This window comes from Sinocyclocheilus rhinocerous, unplaced genomic scaffold (genome assembly GCF_001515625.1).
Source record: "Sinocyclocheilus rhinocerous isolate Xijiao unplaced genomic scaffold, SAMN03320098_v1.1 scaffold1202, whole genome shotgun sequence".
Classification (NCBI taxonomy): Eukaryota; Metazoa; Chordata; class Actinopteri; order Cypriniformes; family Cyprinidae; genus Sinocyclocheilus; species Sinocyclocheilus rhinocerous.
Window position 1 is genome coordinate 45,202 of NW_015657483.1, and position 19,495 is coordinate 64,696.

General features: G+C 38.0%; 1 pseudogene; it reads left to right on the top strand.

Moving 5' to 3' along the window:
* The window catches only part of LOC107721017 (carbamoyl-phosphate synthase [ammonia], mitochondrial-like), a 54,179-nt pseudogene that overhangs the window by 26,248 nt on the left and 8,436 nt on the right, over positions 1–19,495 (top strand).

The following is a 19,495-nucleotide window of genomic DNA, read 5'->3' on the forward strand; positions in this document are numbered from 1 at the left end:
AATTTGAAGCAAAAACAGAATGTTCTGACTAGCTTTGTGAAATTATACTACATGCCTGAACAAAGCAAACAGCAGAAGTTTTGAATGAGATGCAGATTCACTCTCTGACAGCAGGAGGCGCTTCTAGAACACCAGATACAGCGTTTCCTTGGTTAGCAGCGCTGCGCTGCGCTGAAACACTGCTTTAATATGAACTATAGAGACGAGATTATATCAGCCCATGCCTACTTGAAAATCTATTTTGCATAAGGAATCCTGTAGATTGAGGGAAGTCAGTTGGTATATTCAGTATATTTGATTGTATACTGTGGAAAAGCCATAAAAAATATAGCATTATGGGTTAGAATAGAATGACTGAAGGACTGTACTGTGTTTGGTACAGTGTTATTTTAGTAATTTGTGTGTACTATTATAGTATTTATTAATATTTTGAATTAAACTGAATTTTATTTTTCAATTTTCATTTTCATTTTAGTTTTTATAACAATTTGTTTTATTTTATTAGTGTTTTTTCCTCTAAAGCTTTAATTTATTTTTATTTTATTCCAGTTGTAATTTTAGTACTTAAACTTTATCTCAATTATCGAAAACAATTTCAAAGTTTTAGTTAACAATAACAACACAGACATTGTAAAGCCTAATGTGAAGCATATGCATTGATGCTATACTGAACCTGTTTTTGTTCACCACCCTTACATCCCAAAAAAGAAACCTGATCTTATCAGGCTGCCTGCTACCATCTTCAAGCTGTGTAAGATTAAATAGATTTTCTCCCATTTTGTTCTCTGCTTCATAAGAAATAACCTGCTTAATGCAATGTTCCAAACTCCTCTGTTATCCTCTGTTAAGAGTAAATGTGTTATTTTTTTTTTCGCTGTGGAAAAGTAGCTGTCTTATATAAAAACCAGCAGCAGACCGTCTGTAGAATGCGAACAGTTCCTCATTTTCTTTTTTGATGTTCACCAACATGTGACTGTAGACAAGAGCCGACTGGTCTACTGGTCTTTCTTTGCGTGCACATTTGGGCTGCATTATGCTAATATTTCCACATAGTGACGTAGATATGTGGGGGCGTGTTAGAATGAGCCGTTTTAGGTAGGCGTGGTTGACTCTTAACTTTTATAAAGAATATCTCTTTGGATTTGAGACTTTAGTCTTTCATATCACAGCAGGACTAACTCCACTGCTATTGCCACCACTGTTTATGCAGCAGTGTGATATACAAACAAGATCATGTGTTTCCACTGCATATGAATTCTTTAATGTCTGAACTGGTATTTTAAAATCTCATCACATTTTGAAAAAGCAAAAAATGTTTTTGAAAACCAGAAAAATAGACATGCTATTTTCAGAATAGCTTACTACTGTTCTGTACTATTCCTGCTGTAAATACTAGTATGTTTGCTGGTATTGTATGTTACAGCATGCAGATTCAAAAATACAATACGATGGATAGTATAGTATGTTGTCAGTGGTTTTAAGTTATTAACACTATAACCATATTTAGGGCTGCATGATATTGAAGAAAAATGTGATAACCTGTTAAATAATATGAAATGCGATACAATGCTGTAGCTGTGTAAAATAAATTGAAATGATATTTAAAAGCTGAAAATGATATTATATATATATATATATATATGGATTTTGATCTAGCAGCCCTATACTTGTCTTTTGAAAAGTTTTATGGGAATGAGCAGTCACTGCTGAGCTCTTTTGCTGCCATGTTTCCATGGTAACATAAACTTCTGTGATTGATTGGTCATTCTTCAGTATAATGTGTAGAGCAGTTTTTCACCAGGAATTTGGCAATTTAAAAAAATGTTAAATGAAGTTGAACCCTATACTTGTCTTTTGAAAAGTTTTATGGGAATGAGCAGTCACTGCTGAGCTCTTTTGCTGCAATTTCTGTTTCCATGGTAACATAAACTTCTGTGATTGATTGGTCATTCTTCAGTATAATGTGTAGAGCAGTTTTTCACCAGGAATTTGGCAATTTAAAAAAATGTTAAATGAAGTTGAAATCACACTGCTACAGAATCATATACCATCACTTAACAACCCCTGAGTGAAAAGATTAAAATTGTATTGCTAAAATGTTCTCTATAGAGAGAATAAATGGAGGTTTTATGCAGCTTCAGTCCTAGATGCCATTATCTCAAGAGACTAACCAGGAAATGCCTCTGAGCATCTAAGCAGTGAGTGGTGAGCTCATTTCTATTGCCTTTATAGAGATGGAGCCACTAAAGTCTTCACTGATGATGCAAAACCTGATCTCTCTAACAGCCATTGACTTTTCCATTCAGACACATTATAAGCTAGTTAAAGTGGTGATTAAAACATGGGTTGATCAAGTGTTTGTTGTTTTGCTCAGAGGTTGTAATAAATTCCCAGGTGCTGTGTAGCGGTTTATTACCATCACGTTAGCGTGCTCAGATAAACCTGGAGGGAACCGCAGATCTGTTGTATGAATGGTGAAGAGGGCATACATGTGGTTGCCATAGGAATGTGATGAATGGGATCAGAAGGTATACGACAACTCTCAAGAGTGTAAAATAATGCCATGCCATGTCCCAGGGTCAGCTCCTGGGACCACAGCTCATCTCTGAAACAGAGAGAGAGAGGAAGACAACACCAGCAGATGAGAGTCTAGATTGGGCAATGCCTATAAAGAGTGGAACGGAAAATCATTGTGAATTCATGCAATGAAAAATAAATTATTATAGTCATTTCTGTCAAAATAGCGCTCTGATGAAATTATTCTTTGCTTAAAACAAACTTTCTGTCATATTAGAGAATGAAGCATGTTTTATTGAATTCATAAGTAGTGGAATTTGTAGTCTTTGGTCATGGACAGATCCAATCAGTCACAATCAGTCATATGTTAAATTGTAACTGTGTAGTTATAAAAAGGGCTTGTCATTTTGTAGGTGCATGTTTACTGAAAGGAATAATTAGGTTTTCAAGGAATATTCCATGAATGCCTATTGCCAGTAATAATAATAATTCCTTACATTTATACAGCGCTTTTCTGGGCACTCAAAGCGCTTTACATAGAAGGAGGAATCTCCTCAACCACCACCCCTTTGACAATGTCTTCTGCATTGATTAATCTTCAAATGTGGTCAGACCTTAATTTAACTCACAGTTATAGACAAACACTATCTGACTAAACTACTAACACAATTCAAATCTGAGGATGTCATCTCAAAATATGAATTTTATATAACATTTTCTAAGACAGTGTGATGTGTTTTTAGAGAAGGCTAATAAAAAGTAATTGTATTAATTAAAATATATTAGATATAATAGTTATTTTAAATTGTAGTAATATTATCACAACATTGTTGTTTTTACTGTATTTTTGATCAAATAAATGCAGCCTTGGAGTGCACAGTACACAGGCCATACATACTGTATATTTTATGCAGTTTCTCAAAGAGACTGCACATTTATTTCAATTAAGTTTTTTCTTCTTCTCCTCGCTGTATGTGCTGCTCTGTTATTCACTTTATGGTCACTTTACATGCCAGTCAGATGTTTCCTCCCATCTGGGCTGTTTTTGACCAGAATACATTATTGCAGTGTGGATCAGGATTCATGGCGATAGTCAGAAGTGTTTCATGCAAGACTAAGACTACAGAGCCTTTCCATCCCTCCACAGGGCTGCACCGGCTGTATAGTATCTGTGGGTGGGCAAATCCCCAATAACCTGACCATGCCCCTGCACCTGAACGGGGTGAAGATTCTGGGAGGAACCAGTCCTCTTCAAATCGATCGTGCAGAAGAGAGATCTGTATTCTCTTCCATACTGGATGATCTGGGTGTAGGCCAGGCCCCGTGGAGGGCTCTCAGCTCGCTGGTAAGGCCAGTTTCACTTCAAACACACTTCATCTGTGGTTTATTTCAGGAGAGATGAAAGGGGTGTTGTTACTGGTTCTTAATTTTAAATGCTTTTAATTGAGCCACTAAATAATCATTCTGTATGCCGTAATCTTGATGAAGCACATCATGTTCAAGGATAAAAGGGAAAGGATTTGCTGGAGTTTGTTGATTTAGGTCAGTTGAGTAATACAGATGTGATTTTGCAGTAATAGTGAACACCACCCACTTTACTTATGCATTTTCTTGTTTAATTAATCATTTATTGCTCCATTCATCCTAGGCTTTTAAGAAATCGCCCACTCACGCTGCCATGCAGACGTTCTCCCAATATAGTTGCATTTCCAGACTTTTCACTTTTACAAATGCTGCATTCACCCCAAATACTCCAGAGGTGTCAGAGTGCTTTCAAACAGCAAACATTAGAAGTGCTGAAACATGTTGACTGGAAGCATGCTCGCTCGTCCGTTAGCTACATCCAGCCTTCTTGCCGCGGGCCATGGAAGCGAAGAGCTGAAGTCGGTGTGATGAAGAGGGGAGAGAGAGGGCATTCTGCCCCACGGCGCTGCCCACTTACTCTCCACTGGTCTCTGTCTCACTGCTGAGGGTACATCCAGCATTTTAATGGTCTCCCTGTTGTTGAAACAAGCCAGAAAGGCAGCAGAGATCAGCAGAATCTTTAAGGATTCTGCGGTTCGCTCAGTGGGCTGTTTCTGGCTAGAAGGGCAGTGCTTAGGAAAGGTGAGGAGAGAGGATACAGTTGCTTCCTTATATCACACAGCATTTCCTGCTTGGTTAAAGGGATAGTTCACCAAAAAATGAAAATTGAGTCAGCAATTACTCATCGTTGTGTCATTCCAAACCTGTATAATTTTTCTTCTAATGCAAAAGGAGACATTTTGCAGAAAATATGCCCGCTTCTTATCCATATAATCTATACAAAAACTGTTTTTTTTTTGTGCCGGTCTAGACATTGCATGCACTGTTTTCCAAATCTTTTAAAGCTTTACAATGGAGTACTGCAGGAATAAGTACTAAAAACCAGAAATGAGTTAGCATTTTTGCAAGTCTGGCTCCATTGTTCGCAAAGTCAATGGGTTTTCTTTCAACTGAATTTTATTGGAGAATTAGTAGTACAAAAAAAAAGATGAGCTTAGCAAAATAAAAGATTGAATAATTCTCTGAGTCACTTGGTGTTTAGAATGGGTTTTGGTTAAATGCTTGAAATAAGGTCAGTGAATTACACAAGCTCAAAATATTTTCATATTTTATTCTATGACATAAAATGCAAAAATTTTTTAGTAAGCTTTTATGTGCTTTTAAAAAGTTACTAACCAGTGGCTATTTGGGACTACAGAGGTTGTCAGGGATATTAAACATCATCACGCTGAACAGGAAACCTCATCTACTCATTAGTCTGCTTTTACAGCCTCCTTGTGTTTATACTCACATTGTTGCAAACTATTCTAACTCCAATTTTCCAACTGGTAGATTAGATTTTTACCGAAGGAAACAGGGTGATGCTAACTCCTGGGCTGACTTACAAAAATATGTCTACTTGCAGCACTCTATAGCTTTATGTGAGGTACAGACTAAATTTAAGTCCTTTTTTTTTAAGTTGATCTAACCCCTCTTCTGTAGCTCTCAAATTGATAATTAGATGTTAATTTGAATCAGAATGAATCCGAATTATGTTTTTTTTTTAATCAGAAGATTTTTAATAAATCAGAAGAGAGCTTTTATGGGGGTGTTTTAGCTGTAGTAAGGCAGTATTTTCTCCAATATGATCAGCAAAATATATTTCCATTTGCTAATAGCAGTTTGCTCCGATTTTTCTCATTTATTCAATCTTACAGATTTTCTCTCTGAGAAGTAGCCAGTTTACAACGCATTAAAAATAAGGTGAATAGATGTGGTCATCGGTAATTGTCTGGCCCTTTGTCCACAGTCTGGAATTCAAATGGAGAAAACACCAATAGCCTGACCTCATCTGAAACACAGACTAGGTGATGCCGTGGCATGCAGCTTGCAAAGAGATATCTAACTTTCTTTTTCAGGAAGATGCTGTTTCTTTTGCCAGTACTGTGGGCTACCCTTGCCTCCTGTGGCCATCCTATGTTCTGAGGTAAGTACAAGGGGAACGGTGAAGTCCGGACAAAAACACAGTACAGGAGGTCAGTTTTGGAATTGACTTCCCATGTGATGCTTTTGTATCTCTTTGGCAGAGGCTTTTGAGTGATGAAAAGACCAAAAATGTAATCACATTTCACTAATAATCTTTCCCTCCAGTGATTGAAAACTACGGCAGTCGGATCAGTGAGTTAGTGAACAAATCGATTTGATTGGTAAACGAATCATTCAAATGGTACCCTTGCCTCCTGCGGCCATCCTATGTTCTGAGGTAAGTACAAGGGGAACGGTGAAGTCAGGACAAAAACACAGTACAGGAGGTCAGTTTTGGAATTGACTTCCCATGTGATGCTTTTGTATCTCTTTGGCAGAGGCTTTTGAGTGATGAAAAGACCAAAAATGTAATCACATTTCACTAATAATCTTTCCCTCCAGTGATTGAAAACTACGGCAGTCGGATCAGTGAGTTAGTGAACAAATCGATTTGATTGGTAAACGAATCATTCAAATGGTGTTATTAAAAAGAATCAGCTCAAAAGAGTGATGCACTGATCCAGTTCTCAAGCTCAACAAATCAGTTAACAGCTCCATAGGGCATAATCTTCAGTAACAACAACAGTAACAATAATAATAACGATAAATAAAATGTTCCTCACATATATATGGTCCCTTTTTGCTACTATGAATTGTCATTGTATGGAAAAGACCTAAGCGAATATTCTCCAAAATTCTTCAGAAAAAAATCACAGCATACTTGTTTGGAGCAACAACATAAATGTTTTATTTTTTGATTCAATTAATAGCTCTCCCATGTTCATAAGTAGACTGCCCTGAACCAAATGAAAGTAGACATCAGTCAGTGTAAAGCTGATTTGTCAGGAGCAGAGAAATGTCACTCCAAACTTCTCAGTGACGGCCTGTAGAAATCTTGGGTAAGATGCACCCACATTATAAGAATCTCAAATTGGCAGGACTCGAACAGCTAATTTGCACATAATCAGACAGCAGGCATCTATTTTGAGTGCTACGATGAGAAAATTAGGTTCCTTTTAAACCAGGCGCCCAGTCCGCTGTGCAGCAAGAGGGCACACAGAAATAGCAGAAAATTCTGCTTTTAACCATTACCCAATACACATCTCAATCATAAAAGCACTTTCATCAGTGGAGCACTTTTCTATTTGTTCTCCGTAGATGTTGCCTCAAAGGTTACTCTCTGTTTTGAGAGAAGATTAGAGCTTTTTTTTCTTAGAATACAGAGACTCATATTGTGCTAAGTGTGAAACTAATAGTTATCAGTGGAAGGTGCAGAACACAAATTTCAATCTTGTAACCAGATTGAAAACATATGAAACTAAAGCTAAATGAAAGTAAAGTGGTTTAGCACATTTATTTAACATTTATAAATCAACACCCACATACAATACAGTCTCTTGCAGAGACAGATTTGCTTTTAGTTTTCAAGAAAACCCAACTGCCAAAACCAAGACTTTTTTACTACTTTCTTTCATTTTAATATTTACTGCCCCGTGTGACTCCATCACCGTTTAGCTGCTCAGTTGAGAGCCGCATTTTGAGTCTTGCTCTGTGTTTCTGAGGGTGCTTGGTGCCAGCTGTGGTTTGGCATCATTATATTGCCTAAACTTGTGCCTGAGGCTCAGACTCTCAGGGACTGCAGCTCAGACACAGAACCTGACAGAAACACTGCCAGTTCATCTGGACCGTGGAAGGGTTCATACTGAAGAGACCCTTAGGGCTGTCTCAGTATATTTCCCACTTGTCTCTCTGTGTTCACTGTATTTTGATGGGTTAGTGAAACATATTGCTGACTGTCAGTTAATAGTGTGAAGGTAAGCAGTGGTGTTTTATTATAGGATGCAACCAGAGTTCAAAATTAACTTTTTGCCATACCTGCCAATAGTGAATGATTTGAGTAAACTTGCTTGCCAGAAATGGGTCATTCTATGAAATGGGTGCTTTTTTGCAGTTTGATTGTTTGATAAGGTGATATCAAGCTAGTTGAGTTGATAAGTATGTGAAACAAGTTTGGGGATGGGATTTAATCAAAATACAGTAAAAACAATAATATTGTGAAATATTACAGTTCAATATTTAATAACTGTTTTCAATGTTATTATATTTTAAAATAAGCAAATTTAAAACAGTTGGGCTGCATAATATTTTTGTGAAAACTGTTTAGGATTCTTTGAATAGAAATGTCAAAAGAACAGCATTTATTTGAAATAGATTTTTTGTAACAATATAAAAGTCTTTACTGTCACTTCTGATTAATTTAATGCATCCTTGCTGAATAAAGGTATTAATTTCATAAAGAAATCAGCCCCAAACTTTTAAACTGTAATTTTTATGTATATAAGGACGATCATTTGATCAGGTGCGGTTTCTGTACCTTTCTGCAACTTAGTCAACTGGCTACGCCACAAATGTTAGCTGCAGTGGTGAGGCCATTAAATCACCAAAATATTCTTTGTTAAATCACCAAAATAGTCTTTTTTTTCTCAATATGAAACATATTCAGTGCCGATTGCCTCGAGGAGCAGCTGACCCAAATATATTTCTCTAGTTTACTTTTTCTCTCTTTCTTTTTTCTTTTACATAACTCTAAATATCTTCCCGTTTGATAGGTTTGACTCTACAACCATCGAATCATGTTTTTGTTTCCTGATGGGCTCATTTAAATGTCAGAGTGATGAATGATGAGAATCTTTCTGTTTCCAGTGGCTCAGCCATGAATGTGGTGTACGGAGAAGATGAGATGAAACGTTTCCTGGAGGAAGCCACGCAGGTGTCACAGGTGAGGTCTGCACATTTAACCATTTGGCCCGGTTGCAACATAAATAACTTAATGCGAAGCGTGTTGGTTTTGCCACATGAATCATGCAACTGTCACAAATCAGGCCTCTGTGGCTCTCTCCGACGGCCTCCGGAGGGCACCCTCTCCCGAGTACTAGCGTTCTTGGACTACATTTCCCATAACACCCCGTACCTGGGACTGATTACTGGCACAGGTGTTTGTCAGTGTACCAATTGTAACGTCTCCAAATCTTGCAGGTCTTCTTCAGCCACTTCCGGTTCCCCAACGGCCATGGTCACACATAGCTATAGTGTTTCCAACCACCCCTGTTTCCCTGGTCCGGAGAAACCTCAGAGCTCCCTGCCATCAACGACTGGCTCCAAAGAAGTGAGGAGACATGGAATACTGCTCATGTGCACCTCCAACGCGCCATCCGCAGGGTCAAGGAACAGGCCGACCGTCACAGGAGGTCAGGTCCCTCTTACACCCCAGGACAATGGGTCTAATCCTGGACTCCCGACGCCGGGGCAGGTTACTTCAATACCTCATTGACTGGGAGGGGTATGGTCCTGAGGAAAGATCGTGGGTTAATTCTCAGGATATCCTGGACCCTTCACTCACTACTGAATTCCATAGAACCCACCCTCACAAACCAGCCCCTCGCTCCCGTGGAAGGCCTCGGCGCCGTTCACCTCCTCGCTTCAGGAGCCGCTCGCGGGGGGCGGGGCTCTGTCACAAATCAGGCCTCTGTGGCTCTCTCCGACGGTCTCCGGAGGGCACCCTTTCCCGAGTACTAGCGTTCTTGGACTACATTTCCCATAACACCCCGTACCTGGGACTGATTACTGGCACAGGTGTTTCTCCTTAGCTTCCCCATTTAAGCAGCTCCCAGACTCTCAGTATTCGCGAAGTCTTGTATTGCCCCGGCTACATTTCTGAGCGTTTATCCCCTGTCTTGTCATCTCTTGTGTATTACCTCGGACTGTTCTTACTAGTGTGATTCTCTGCCGCCTGCCCCGACCCTCGCTATACCACCCACAGTCTAATGGCCAGGTCGAGAGATTAAACCAAGAGCTGACCCGCTTTCTGCGTGCCTATTGCCATCAGAATCAGAGCGACTGGAGTCGCTTCCTCCTGTGGGCGGAATACGCACAGAATTCTCTTCGCAAGCCATCCACCGGCCTTACGCCTTTTCAATGTGTACTCGGTTTCCAACCACCCCTGTTTCCCTGGTCCGGAGAACCCTCAGAGCTCCCTGCCGTCAACGACTGGCTCCAAAGAAGTGAGGAGACATGGAATACTGCTCATGTGCACCTCCAACGCGCCATCCGCAGGGTCAAGGAACAGGCCGACCGTCACAGGAGGTCAGGTCCCGCTTACACCCCAGGACAATGGGTCTGGCTCTCCACAAGAGACCTTCGCCTTCGGCTCCCGTGCAAGAAGTTGAGTCCCAGGTACGTGGGTCCATTCAAAATCATTAGACAGATCACACCGTTTCTGTATCTTACCGTTTGGCTCTTCCCTCTAATTATCGTATCTCACCCACCTTTCATGTTTCCCTGCTTAAGCCCGCCGGTTGTCCGAGAGGAGAGAGGGACCAGGAGGAGGCCGTGAACGAGAGTCCCCCTCCCATCATCGTGGACGGCGAGGAGGCGTACCAGGTACAGGAAATCCTGGACTCCCGACGCCGGGGCAGGTTACTTCAATACCTCATTGACTGGGAGGGTATGGTCCTGAGGAAAGATCGTGGGTTAATTCTCAGGATATCCTGGACCCTTCACTCACTACTGAATTCCATAGATTCCATAGAATTCCCACCCTCACAAACCAGCCCCTCGCTCCCGTGGAAGGCCTCGGCGTCGTTCACCTCCTCGCTTCAGGAGCCGCTCGCAGGGGGGGGCTCTGTCACAAATCAGGCCTCTGTGGCTCTCTCCGACGGCCTCCGGAGGGCACCCTCTCCCGAGTACTAGCGTTCTTGGACTACATTTCCCATAACACCCCGTACCTGGGACTGATTACTGGCACAGGTGTTTCTCCTTAGCTTCCCCATTTAAGCAGCTCCCAGACTCTCAGTATTCGCGAAGTCTTGTATTGCCCCGGCTACATTTCTGAGCGTTTATCCCCTGTCTTGACTTATCTTGTGTATTACCTTGGACTGTTATTACTCGTGTGATTCTCTGCCGCCTGCCCCGACCCTCGCTTTGTTTCTGTTTACTCTCCTGGATTATCCCTGCTGCTCGTGACGCTGTTGATTGATTACTGCCTGTTTAACTCTGCCTTTGATTCAAATAAAAGCTGCAAATGGATCCAAACGCCTCTGACTCCTCGTTACAGCAACAGCGCAGTCATGAATAATGTAACATGCAGCTTTTTTACCCATTATCACAAATGAATGATGCTCTTGAAATTACATTTTATCCTATCTAAACATACCCTTTAGTAAAATACGCCCTAAAGAGCTTTTTTGTTTTTTAAAGGCAGACCAAGCACATTTCCAGCAGCTCCAGTTTTCCTGTACCTCAAAGCCAGTATGGATTTTCATCTGTTCCTGCTGCCCCTTACAGTTTTTCACTTAAGAGTGCAATAGTTTTCCTGAGTCCAGCAAAACCGCTACAATCAATGTTTTTTCTACTTCAAACCAAATCAAGATGAACCTCTGCTAAAGAACATCAACTGTTAACTGTTGTGAAGCATAGCAGGTTACACACCACTTCAGATCTTAAAGTTAAATGCCTCATCAATGGTTGAATGCATTTTAGCAATGCTTCTGCTAATTCGTTCAATGTTATAGTTCATTTTGCCAAAAGTGAAAGACTGTAAGGGGCAGCAGGAACAGATGAAAATCAATACTGGCTTTTATATCAGCTAAAAGTTAAATATTTTGATTTTGTTCTATGCTATTCTCACCAAAGGGTCATTCTGTTATTTTATGTTAATACAACCGCCACACAGGTTAACTAAATGAAGAAAGGCTGAAATAACCTGCATCTGCTCAGTGACTCATTCAATGAAATTCTAAAAGCTTCATTTTCCCACCTAAATTATTATTCTCAAAGTGTCTGTCAGGTTGTCTCATAAAGCCAGTCAAATGACTAATGGTTGTTATAAGATCATAAGGAATAAAGACAGGTCTTTCAGAGAGGTGCTGGGTGGAAGGGTTTAGTTCTGCATGGCATTATGCTTGTATTCACTTAAGTAACATAATGACCCTGTGCTGCATGAGGCTCAGGTTGGTGTGGCTGTAAGAGACGGTTAACAATTCTGGGAAGCACTTCACAAACACTCTGTCCTTGTTAATGTAGAGCTATAGCCTTGAAATACCCTTTGAATCAGCTTTTCAATACAGTATTTATGATGCCCTTTGCAGTATTCTTAAAATACCTATTTTTTTTTTTTTTTTTTTAGCAACGGTGTTATTTACAGCATTTTCTTGGGAACAGGATCATCCTGTGGTTATCACCAAATTCGTACGAGGTGCCAGAGAAGTGGAGGTGGATGCAATGGCCAGGATGGGCAAGGTGAGAGATGGTGGAATAATTGTCCAATAGAAATGGGTAAAATGAGTAAAATAACTTATCAGGCATTAAATAGAAATCTGAACACAGAATGTGAAACACTTGGTTTTGATAGAAAATGTCCTGAATTGAAGATCCATGTTGCTGTGGTTTGTGTAGAGGATACAACTGGTTGTGTAAGACATTTGAGAACATTATGCTATCCCACACACCCACATATAACAAAAACAAGTCGACCAAATAAAAATAAAAAAACTTCAAAAATGAAAGATGGCTCAGGCTGCTTCAGTCTGGATAAATGCTTTTAAGTATGTTACTTCTCTTTTTGTTTCTTTATCATGGCTTTATCACATAATTTTTGTGGTGAGTAAAATTAGGATTATCATGTGATGTGTAGTTTTTGCACTGAAGTGATTATAATCTTAAAGGGATAATTCACCTAAAAATGAAAATTGAGTAACTATTTAGTTTAGGTACCAATTCTCACTATTAACTAGTTCCGTCTTAGCATGCATATTACTAGCATATTGCCTGGTTATTAGTACTTATTCTGCATGACCATATTCTACATCCCTTAATCCTACCCAATACCTAAAATTAACAACTACCTTACTAAGTATTAATAAGCAGTAATTAGGAGTTTATTGAGGCAAAAGTCATAGTTAATAGTTTGTTAATAGTGAGAATTGGTCCTTAAAATAGTCATTATTTACTTAATAATAATAACAATAATAATAATAATAATAATAATAATAATACTTACCCTCATTTGGGTCCAAATCTGTGTTTATTTCTTTTGTTGAACACAAAAGAAGATATTGGTAATCAAACAGTTGATGGTAGCCATTGACTTCCATAGTATGGAGAAAAATACTATGGAAGTCAGTGGATACTGTCAGCTGTTTGGTTGAGTTAGGATGAGTAAATGATGACAGAATTTACATTTTTGGGTGAAATGTCCCTTTAACTGTAGGCTCTTTTGTTTTAAACTTGGTTTAAATGTCAAAATCTGTGACTTTTGATTTGGCTGAACAAAGAATCTGACTGCTCACACCTAAATTGATGGCTAGTACCATTGACGAAAGTAATAAAGACACTTTCAGAATGAATCAAGTTGCAAACTTTGCAATCAGTTGATGGTTGGGAAAAGTGCTAGTGCAATCAAAGACACAAGCCCATCCATAATTTGAAAAATGCAAAAGTAATTACGAGCTGAAATAAATGATAGCTAAACAGCTGTTTTAAGTATGGTTGTGGTTACAGGTGCTGGCTCATGCTATCACAGAGCATGTGGAGGATGCAGGAGTGCACTCAGGAGACGCCACACTCATGCTACCCACCCAGACAGGGAGCTCTGGAGAAGGTCCCAACTTATTTCCATTCAACAAAGCCTGCTGTGTGAAGCTGGTTTGCACGTTGTTGAGACAGACATTTTCTTTTCTTTTTTACATTGAGTTTTTACATCAGGTGTATTCTTTAAAACATTTAGCCTTTTCCCATTTTGACTGGTGATTCTGTCCTCATGAACAACATAGTGCTGAAGCATCTGTTACTAAAGTTTGTGTCGTTACTATGACATCCAATTTGTGCTAGTAAAAACAACTTTAGTCTGAACAGGAAAAATCTAATCTGGCTACATATAACTTGCAGTTGATCTAAAAAAAACAAAAAATACTGGTGTCATTTTTAATATAAAGTTTCTTTCCCTTCAGAATGGTGTGGTCTTGATTGTGTTTTTCATGAACCACAGATGTGACATTTCATTCTCCTTCCAGCTGAATCAAAGCCAACTGTCAAAAATAGTTTGTGTGTTTGTGAAATCCACAACCTTAAACACGTCTGACAAAGCGTGTTTATTCCTAGCAAAGTTACGAACAGTCTCCCAGAGGGCCAGCAGTCCATCAAAGCCTTCTCTTTTCAGCTGCCTCAGTTTATCAGAATTGATATTAAATTTTCTGCGCTTCCTAAAATGTTGTACATTAGATTGGTGTATATTTGAGAGGACATGCATAACCCAGACTGTGATTGATGTTTTCCGCCTGTGCATATGTAAAGACTTTGAGTTATTACTTGTAGTTTTTATTTATATATTTTTATTATATATATTTTATTTTACGTGAAGACTGCTACACAGAAAATTGCAAAGGCGTTTGAGATTTCAGGGCCATTTAAAGGGTTAGTTCACCCAAAAATGAAAATTCTGTCATTAATTACTCACCCTCATGTCGTTTCAAACCCGTAAGACCTTCGTTCATCTTATTATTATCAACCGTAATTTTATGACGCTATGAGAATACTTTTTGTGCGCAAAAGAAAAAAAAAAAACGACTTTATTCAACAATTCGTCTCCTCCGCATCACCCTAGCGCCATTTTGGAGAGTATGCGGAGTGATGCGGAGGAGACGAATTGTTGAATAAAGTCATTATTTTTTTTTCTTTTGCCCACAAAAAGTGTTCTCGTAGCTTCGTAAAATTATGGTTGAACCCCTGATGTTACGGTGGCCGAGAAGTGCTAAACAAATGACAATTCTGAAATCAAAATAACAAATTACAAACGTAAATGCAAGTCTAAAAAACAAAATAAAAATTCAGAAAGCACAACAACAATTCAGAAAACATTATAACAAGTCAGAAAACACAATGACAAATTCGAAAACAAAATACTTAATTTTTATTGAAAATAAATGCGTTTACGATGTGATACAAGATTTGAAAAGGGAGGAAAAAAAGTTCGGCAAAAGGCAGGATCGAACCCGGGTCGATCGCGTCAAAAAGTCAACGGCAGGCGCTTATCCATCTGCACCACTGGAGCTAATGACTTACTGCACTTTTAACTAAATGTAAATATACACTCCGTATTTTTTATTCCATAGTAAGGGCAATTCATACAATACATTTAAACTGAGCTACTTTAATACCATCTCCGAACTTTCTACCACGACTCTGCTGTTCTTCGGCTGGTTCTTCCCTGTATACGTTGATTGACAGATGTCTCGTCCAGTCAGCGGTGAGTAGTCCCAAACCAATGGCGCTGTCTCAAACTATACCTACCTTTTCCGGTTTGTCTGATTTGTCGTTGTGTTTTCTGACTTGTTATTTTGTTTTCGAATTTGTCATTGTGTTTTCTGACTTGTTATAATGTTTTCTGAATTGTTGTTGTGCTTTCTGAATTTTTATTTTGTTTTTTAAACTTGCATTTGCGTTTGTAATTTGTTATTTTGTTTTCAGAATTGTGATTTGCTCTGCACTTCTCGGCCACCGTATGATGTTCACATTTTTCACATCACAATTTTACAGATCTCCTTGCTACGTTTCTGGACTTGGGAACATTTCAGTTGTATTGCTGTCTATGCAGGGTCAGACAGCTCTCAGATTCCATCAAAAATATCTTAATTTGTGTTCCAAAGATGACCGAAGGTCTTATGAGTTTGAAACGACATGAGGGTGAGTAATTAATGACATAATTTTCATTTTTGGGTGAACCATCCCTTTAACACTCAATTTTTGGTGAAAGGCAATGATGTAATGGTAAGTTATTGGTTCTTCATGAAAAGTGGGTCTGTGATATCAAAAGATACGAATTTAAACATGACTTTTTCATGGCCAGTGAACCGACAACATTTAGAAACATTTTTGATCCAGAATTATACTTTTAGAACTATTTGCCATTTTTCTTCTTTATTTACTCTGTAAATTATGCTTTCCATCGAAAAACATTAGGTCAGAGTAAGAAAGAAATGAATCACGCTAAGCTGTTGAGTTTTTATTCAACTTTATATTTGTAATTTGTAAAATATGTCTGCTGGTTACTCAAAACCGTGTGTTTCTGTCTCAGGTGATTGAGTGTAACCTGTGTGCCTCTCGATCTTTCCCTTTCGTCTCTAAAACTATTGGTGTGGACTTCATTGATGTGGCCACCAGGGTCATGGTGGGTGAGCCATTGGACGAGTCTCGTCTGCCCTCCCTAGAAAACCCAATCATTCCAGTCGACTATGTTGGCATTAAGGTATGTATGTGTGTTAAGTAAAGTAAATGTATGTTAGAGCTATGAACTAGCAGTTAGCGCACATGCTTTTTTATTATAGTTTATACTATCAATCTAAAGTATAAATTGGATATACAGGTGCCAGTCAAGTCACCTTTATTTATATGGCGCTTTATACAATACTGATTGTGTCAAAGCAGCTTTACAGTGTCAAACAGGAAAATAGTTGATCAATAGTGCAAGTAGAGGACAATAACAAAGAGTCATTTTTTCAGCTTAAGTCAATTCATTGAAGATTCAGTGATGTCATCATCCAGTTCTAGACTAATATTAGCATAGATGCCATTCTTTTTACGATGTAGCGAGTACATCGGGTGTTATGGGAAGTGTTCCCGGTTCCGGTTGACCTAATGAATGCAGCCTAACAATCCTTTAATGGATTTGAATTATAGAAATGCGACAGTGTGTTAAAGAGATGGGTCTTTAATCTAGTTTTAAATTGACAGAGTGTGTCTGCCTCCCGAACAGCATTACAATTATACAAATAAAAATAAAACTTTTATGTATATATTTATCTATACTAGGTTGCATTTATTTGATCAAATACAGTAATACAGTAAAACAGTAATATTATTACAATTTAAAATAACTGTTTTCTATTTGAATATCTTTAAAAATGAATATATTTAAAAATGTAATTCATTCCTGTGATGGCAAAGCTGAATTTTCAGCATTACTCCAGTCTTCAGTGTCACATGATCCTTTTTATATGCTGATCTGGTGATCATGAAACATTTCCTATTATTATAAATGTTAAAACTAGTTGTGCTGCTTAATATTTTTGTGGAAACTGTGATTTTAAAAAAAAATTTTTTTTTTTAGAAATCAATTGTATAATTATAAATCTTTACTGTCACTTTTGATCAACTGATTTAATGAATCCTTGCTAAATAAAAGTATACATTTCTTTCAATAAAAAAATTAAAAATAAAATAAAAGATAAATCTTACTGACCCCAAACTTTGGAACAGCAATATATATTTCCAGCGAACTATTACATACCACATACTGTTTAAAGGTTTATTTGTCTTTTATTTCTCTAGTTACTACCTACTGAGCAAGCCAGTTAATCGGCTTTAAAAGTGATTGATTGAACAATTAAATGACTAGAGTGTTAGTGCTGGTTTGTATCACAGGTTCAGGAATTAGAGTAGTTACGTGACACTTGCCTTGTCTATGACACTTGCCACCTGAACGGTGTCTCTATTCTCCTAAAGTCATTTCCTGTGAAATGATCAAGGAGTTTCAGTGCAATAGCCGCAAAGAGGAGCCAATCACAAGGGAATTATCCCCATCTCCTGACAATCTCAAAGTTTTAAATACCTCATTTAGTGCTGACAGGAATTTTAAACAGCTAACTGGATGTTTCTGTTGGAGAGAGACGTATGGGGTATTTACACTCTCTCGCAAGATTAAAGATTCATTCTCTCTCTCTTTTTAAAATGCATCTCTCGTGGTCTTTTTCTTCAGTTTCCCATAAGAGAAAAATGTAATGAATGAAATCTCATGTATAAGTCAGTTATTTCTTCTCCTGGTCAGCAAATGGAAATATATAATATAATATAATACACATTTATACATCAAAAAATAAATACTTAATATTCATGTTAATAATTGACATTAATCATTAATCAAAGGTGACAGTAATGTTTATAATGTTACAATATATACAGCATATATAGATTTCAAATAAATGCTGTTCTTTTGAACTTTTTATTCAAAGAATCTTGAAAAAAAGTATAACTGTTACCATAAAAACATTAAGCAGCACAACTGTTTTTAACATTGATACTAATAATAAATGTTTCTTGAGCACCAAATCAGCATTAGAATGATTTCTGAAGGATCATGTGACACTGAAGACTGGAGTAATGATGCTGAATATTCAGCTTTGCCATCACAGGAATAAATTCTTTTTTTAAATATATTAAAATAGAAAACAGTAATATTTCACAATTTGACTGTTTTTACTGTATTTATAAATGCAGGCTTGGTGACCATAAGAAACATTTAAAATTTTACCAACCCCAGACTTTTAAACAGCATTGTATACATATTTATTATCATATTTTCTTTATTGTATGACATTGTTGAGAATTAACAGATCTGTGGCACTTAAGAAAAGGTAAAGATGGTAAAGGTAAAAGGACCTTAACTTAATTGAACATATAGTTCAATTCTGTCACAGTAGTCAAGTGTGAGATAATATAAATAAATATGACAGAGTCCACATCGGTATATTGTCATGTTTCATGTTTCCTCCGCTTTTCTCAAGCTGGGTAGCGTCTCAGAAACAGTGCTCTTCCAGCCTAACAAGTCCCTAATGTGGTCTTTACCGCTTTCCTCAGCTTCACAGATGGCTGTTGGAGGAAGGTCGGCATGTTAGAGTTTTTCAAAGTGCATGGACACACTCCTTTGTGTTTCATGAAAGTGCTTGTTATCCTTGTTCGGGAATCTCTGCTCTTCACATTAACCACAGAACCATGGGTTTTTCGGGATATAGGTCCACCAAGATGATCCTGATATCTCTCCAAGATCTAATACAAATTTGCTCACTGATTTTTCTTCAGCTTTTCTTTCTGGCATTGTGATACAATTGTTGGTGTAATATATTTGCAGTTTTCCTCTTGTAATGTATACAGTGACCCGTTGGGACCAGGAAGGCCTGGTTTCCATGCCAACCACCGGCCTTTAAAGGAAGGTCTATAAATTGGTAATAGGGAAGACCATAGGCGGAGGGTGAACCAACTCCAGGGTAAGGCTAAGCAGCCAAATGTATTAAACATCATAAACCCGTCTTTTTAGGCAAGAACCAGACATGGGTGTCATGTAGGCTAAAAAAAATGTTTAATGGGACTGAATTTGTATTTAACGTGATTACAATTTAATAAAAACGTTAGAAATTGATAAATATAACGTTTCCTTTCCACAGTTATTCAAACAGCAAATAAATTATATATAGAAAGTGACATTATCACTAACGTTGATCTATCGCGAGTTTAAGCACTCTCAAAAAAACAAAACTATGGTTATAATCACTGAAACTGTATACACTGTGAAATGAATCTCTTACTTACATTGTACGTACATCTGCGCTTTGTTGTTTATGAT